Source organism: Cyprinus carpio, chromosome A17, assembly GCF_018340385.1.
Source record: "Cyprinus carpio isolate SPL01 chromosome A17, ASM1834038v1, whole genome shotgun sequence".
Taxonomy (NCBI): Eukaryota; Metazoa; Chordata; class Actinopteri; order Cypriniformes; family Cyprinidae; genus Cyprinus; species Cyprinus carpio.
In genome coordinates this window covers 7,405,508-7,411,808 of record NC_056588.1, presented here as the reverse complement: position 1 = coordinate 7,411,808, position 6,301 = coordinate 7,405,508, and positions in this window count along the sequence as shown.

Here is a 6,301-nt window from a genome sequence, read left to right as displayed (position 1 = left end):
TATGAGTATTGAACATCCTAACAACCATCTAGCATACTTAACCACCCACAACATATTAACAACCACATAGCAGCATGCTAACCACTCAGATCATCTTAGCTACCACTCATAATACTCTAGCATCATAACAGTGACTCACATTTTCTGACGAACATGTAAATAATCTAGTTTGTGAGTGCTGAACATTTTTGCCAACCATAGCTTACCTCCCAATACAAATTAACAATCGCATAGCATTATGTTAACCATTTAGAACATCTTATCAATCATGGTGGAAACTTCCGCAAAAAGTGCCACTTTTTCCCCCCCAAGAAAATGTGAGTAGTACTTGTCCGTTCAAATGTAAAAATCTAGTTTGTAAGTACTGAACATCTTCGCAAATAGCAACCGTCCTGAACACTCTAGAAACCAGCGAAATGATAAACCAGTCAGAACTTTAATAGAGGTAAGCACTCACATGTACTTCACAAATGCTAAATATTGTTTATCACTATTGTAAAGTTAAATTGGTTTAACCCTTTAAGCTCTGGTGCGTTTTTTTGTTTTTTCGCCTAAATTTGACATACTCATTCAAATGTTTACCCTACACACATACAATGGAGGAAATAATAATAATTTTAAAAAATGGTTTCATTGTAAAGAAAACCATTTGAACTACAAAATATGGTTGTAATTCTTTATAAATAACATTATATATATTTCAAATATTACAATAAACACATTGTAATATGATTTTTAATTTGTTTAATTTTTGTTTTTTTGTTTTTTATGAAAGTGGTAGTTATTAAGTGACCACAGTTTTATTTCAGTAATTTGATTGAAAATATGGTTATTTTCACCACAAAAGTGTACTGTATATGAACTATGACTGCTAGAGACCATGAAAGGTGCAAAATGAACCCGATCCATGTTGTGGTGCAAAAGAAAAAAAAAAAAAGCCCAATAACCTGACCAGTCCATGACCATCTCATTTATTTTACTTGCTCTCTGCACCTTAAGAGATACATCACAAGTCTTCATGTGCAAATCGAATTTCACACCCTCAATAAATTGCCGGACCAGCATATTGATATTTTCTGGCCTGGTCCCGTTTTGCCTTCTTTCTCCTTGAGAGAGACACCCGGCAAAGGGTTAAACCCTCCCCCCTGTTCTGCCCCGTGCCACTGCGTCTCTCTCGCTCCCTCACTGTGTCTCCCTGCATCCATTTGCAAATGATCTCGCTTGTCTGCATATTGTCACTTGCAGCCTGCCCACACATTCATCAACTGTCGGCCGGCTCGCCGCGCACTCCCCGCGCCCTCTACACTTAATTGTTCCCACTCTGACCTGGGAGAATAGAGAATGATGTTTCCCTCATTCATGCCGGTGCAGGACGAGGAGAATTAACAACTCTGTAGGGATGGCCGAGCTGTGGTACGGTCGGTCAGGCTCTCCCCTCTCCCTCCTCTTTGTTTCTGGGGCACTGTCCTATTACCGGAGGCAGGTGAAGATTCACTAGCCGCAGGAGGAAACGAGACAGATGAGATAGGTGGAGACCTCCCATAGGCCTCAAGTTGGAGATCTAGTCCAGATATATCTGTGTAGACAAATGGACACTGACTATCAAGATTTCAGGTTCAACTTCATATGTCTGAGTGTATGTATAAGTGGTACACACTTGATAAAAAAGAAGGTTCTTTAATGGCATTAATGGTTCCATAAAAAAACCTTCAACAGAACTTTTTCATTTCACAAAAGGTTCTTTAAAGTGGAAAAAGGTTCTTTAGGTTATTAAAATGTTCTTCACACTAAGAAAAAAAAAAAGGTTTCCATTAAGAACCTTTATTTTTTAAGAGTGTATCCTACTAAAGGTTCTAGAAGGGAAAAAATGAGATTTCCCAAATAACATTTAGATGAACATATATTAAAATTTTAAAATAGTTAAAAATTTAAAAATAATATTTTTCCTTATTGTAAAGAACATTTTAATAATCAGAAAAACCATTTTTTTCACTAAAAAGAATGTTTAGGTTTAACTTGCTTAATGCTTATTAAATCATACTGCAGGACTCTCACTTCATAAAGCATAATTGTTTTTTTAAGGGTAATGTGTGAATTAATGACCAGTCACTTTCAAAGTTGAGCCCAATTAAGTATTTTTAATTAATATTAAAATCTAATTCTAATTATACTAATTAAATAATTTGAAATGGTATTTTTCAGGTCCACATTTTTTCGTTTCCATGCATTTCTGAATTTCCTTCACTCACAATGCACAACAATTTTTTACATTTGACTAGATAATTTAATAATTATAGGCCAAATCAATGTTCTTTGCTAAGAGAATTTTAAAACTGCATGTAATGTCAACTGCCTATCCAAATATATAACCATCGTGCCTCTGTTCCAGCAGCGAGAGGTCAGTTCACGTATGCGTGTCACAGGCAAGTGCTCCAGGAACGTGCCGGCACCGGGAACGTCACACACAATGGATTTATAGCTTCTTATCAGCAATCCATTTGCATATGTGAAGAGATCTGCAGCACGGGCCCATTTTCTCTGTCTGGATAGCGGAGCGGCCTCCACCGGTGCCCAGGGGCTCCTCAATGCATCACTCTCTCCCTCCTTCGGCTACTAAACATTCCCACTGCATTAGCTAAGACAAGACATCAATTATACATGCCGTGGTTTCACTGTTGCAAAATACTATTTCCAGTTGGCTTAAATAAGATTAAAAATTAAATATTGCTTGCTGAAAAGGAATATGAAATCAGCTTGAACTTCTGCTACTTCCAACCAGGACGTTTGGGGCCAGTGCAGAGCAAAGGGCCTGTTTTGGGTGAGTCACATGCACGTGTTGTCCATGTGATGGCAAAAAGGAAAGACTTTTAATTAGCTGTTTTTGGTCTAGCAAATATTTACCTAAGCATCTCACAAACAAGTGCTTTTAAAAGTATGATTTAAAGCAGCCCTAACAGATGGTGAACCAGGCACTGGCTCATAACCGAGTTTCAGTGTGACCACAGGGTACCATTGTATATTTTAAACTCAAAAGAAAAGTATTGGTATCAGTTCAGCCATTCAAATCTTGAACAGCATATTCAGAGCTACAGCAGGAGGAAGCATCGAAACTACCTCGCTTGGAAAAAAAAGTGCATACCCACCACTAAATGTTCTTCACACTTCTCTTCATGGACTCAACCGTTCCTCCATCCAAATGTCAGTTCCTTAAAGAGCAGAGGTCGAAAGAGGAGTGGGCCGGTCACGCCAGGCCTGATGGCTCATCCCCAGACCTTCAGTCCTGCCTCGTCAATTATGAATAGCTACTTCCATTACGAGTGCCACATCTGCTTTAAGGGCACACTTGCTCAAAGGAAAAAATGCTTTGGTAGTCCTCTTAGACTCAAGTGTTTTTGATATATTATTGCAGACTATTTAGTAAATGTTTTTGATTAAAGATTGTGAGCACACATTAATAAAAAAACCAGACATTATAATAAACATTTTACAGTGACTTTAATATATGTTCTGTTCTAACTGTAAACTATTTATTAGTGAGCGTAAGTCGCCCCAAAAAAAAATGAAAGAAAAACAAAAACAAAATTGTATATGCATGTAAAAACAATGTAAAACCTTCAGCTCCAAAGACTTTCCTTTTCTGCTAAAATGACCCAATCCTCTTATTATTCAACAATGTGTCAAAAATAAACCACTTTCCACAATCCAATCATTTTCCAGTAGATAAAATCAGGTCCTTTCCCAACTGCTTTTGTGAACATAGTTTCATGTTGACTTTAAAGCCGTCACCCTTATCTCTGAAATGGCCTGTAATACACAGCATTTAGAGTCCAGACACTTGAAGAACAAAGCTCTTCTACAGTCATACCTCAAAGTAGGTACTGTAGATGTCTTTCTGGGAGGCGACAGACATTAGCCATTTAAATTGAGCTGCATCTATAAAAATGACTAAGACAATGTAAACTCTGGCCACCTAAAACCATCACATATTATTAACATACAAGGGTACCGTGGTCAGAGGAAGTCGCAGCTACTACATTAAGTTACACATCACTTCAAAAGAAAATGAAAAAAATGTTAACAGTGACCACTTTAAAAGACAGTTTCTCCGCAATTGTTCAAGGGGCACTTTATAAATATGACCGTTAACACTTTCCAGCCATGTGTTATTTTAACTTAGCCCAAGCTGAGAAACCACAGACCGGAAGTCAGGCACGCTGAAGTATTCTCATACAAGAACAGAATTGCTTTCGCTCACCTGCGTGACCTTTGCCTCAACTGGAGACTGTTTCTGACCGCCTAATGTCTCACGTAACAAACTGTTTGCAGAGACAGCTTAAAGCTTAAAATAACAATTAGAGGGGTTTCCCCAAGGGTAGAGAAGTACCAATAATCCTCAATTCAATGCACATGGTGTGTGAACTAACTGCAGAGCTGCTCTTCTCAAGAAAAACACTAGTTCACAAAGTAACAAGGCCACAGACATTGCTTCAGCATTAGAAGACCTGAATAGCTTAAGAGACAGATCCCACTGCATGCAGAAAGCTTTCACAAGTCAACTTTCCCACTTTGCATTAAGTGCTGAGAGGCATAAGAGACCATTTTAAAATACATGGGGAGCACCTTTTACCCAAAATCTTAAAAGGTTCAGTGATAAGACACAGTCCAAACCTAAACACATTAAATCACACACCATACACTAAAAAGTAAAGAAGGAACAACGGAACATCCGAAGGAAGACCCTCAAGTCTCAGGCAGAGTCGGCGTCAGAGCAGATCTACTGGAGGGGCATTGGATCATCGGCGGGGGGGCACTGTCGTTTGATAAATATTTTTTTGACGCATTGGCAACATCATAGTAGCATGGAAATCCAGACCTAAATCTGAAAGATCTATATAGAATGACAATGAAAGATTTAAGGCCCGTTCACACAAAGAACGATGACTATAAAGGATAACGATATTAGCGTCCACACCAGCGAACGATATCTTCTGTTTATTCTAAGCGCACGCTCGTCTGGCGCTTTAAATTCTCGAGCGCGTTACAACAGGATGGATTCTGATTGGCTGTCAATTTTTTTATCGTTCATCAGCTGGAAAAAAATCGTTTTGAAAGTGATTCCAACGATATCGTTTTTCTTTGTCTTTATCGTTATAGTTGTGGTGTGGACGCTGCTGTTCTTTAATACTGAAAACGATTTTTAGAACTATATCTTTATCGTTATCTTTATAGTTATCGTCCTTGGTGTGAACGGGCCTTTAGACTTGGGGTTTTATCTAAAAGAGGAACAGAAGACAGCGCTGAAATTTGCTGTTTTGCCGACCGGATACGGTTCCAATGATCTATATAGAATGACATTCTACCCTATAATGTTAGCTCCAATGATCTATCTATATAGAATGTCATTATATAATTTTTTTTTTTTTCTTTTTTTTTTTTTTTTTTTTTTTTTTTTTTATACCTGTCTTGATTCCTAACACACAACAGATGACGATTGTTAGGTTAAACGTTCAGAATACGATTCAATATAAGGTTAGTATAGCCTAGTTCAGCACGTCAGCGAATGGACAGCGACTCATTCTCGCGTTCTATGAGTTCAGTAGCCTACATTTTTGGGAAAATGTACATTTTTGGGAAACGCGCGAGGAATTGCGGCTAACGTTTATAACCTTGCACGTAGAGAGCGCTTTTAAGAGCTAATAGGCTAGGCTACATCGAGGGAAACCCGGCCCAGAACAGATAGCCTAAACAACAGAACAGGACAGAAAATAATAATATAAATATAATATAGGCTAAATAAAAAACATAAAATTGGCCTACAAGAATAGCTATATATTTTTTATACTTAAATAATTTACAAATTACGACGACAAAAATAAAACACTGAATCAGTTTGAAGCTTTGAAAAACCGGCAAAAAAAAATGTCCCCATCAGACAAAGTGTTTTCGTATAGATGTTTCTGAAAACTTAAGGCTTTTTTTCTTAATAAAACGAGTTGGACATCATCACACAAATGTCTGCGTATGGACCAACAGAAGACTAAAATTCGCCTGCAGAGAATAAGGATGTCACAACAATAATGAGCCACTCACACAGGGTATAAGGTTTAACTGATTTTGTAGTTTTTTGATTTGCGTAGAATGCAAATTCTGTAGAACTTGAGAAATAGATAAAAGAAAAGAAAATACAGGAAATGGAAAAAATAAAAATACAGAAAATACAAAGTGTGCTTCAACAAATAAATAATTTCTTTAAACACCGTTTTTTCTTAGGGTTTCAAGGACTTTAAATACTCTAAAAGGA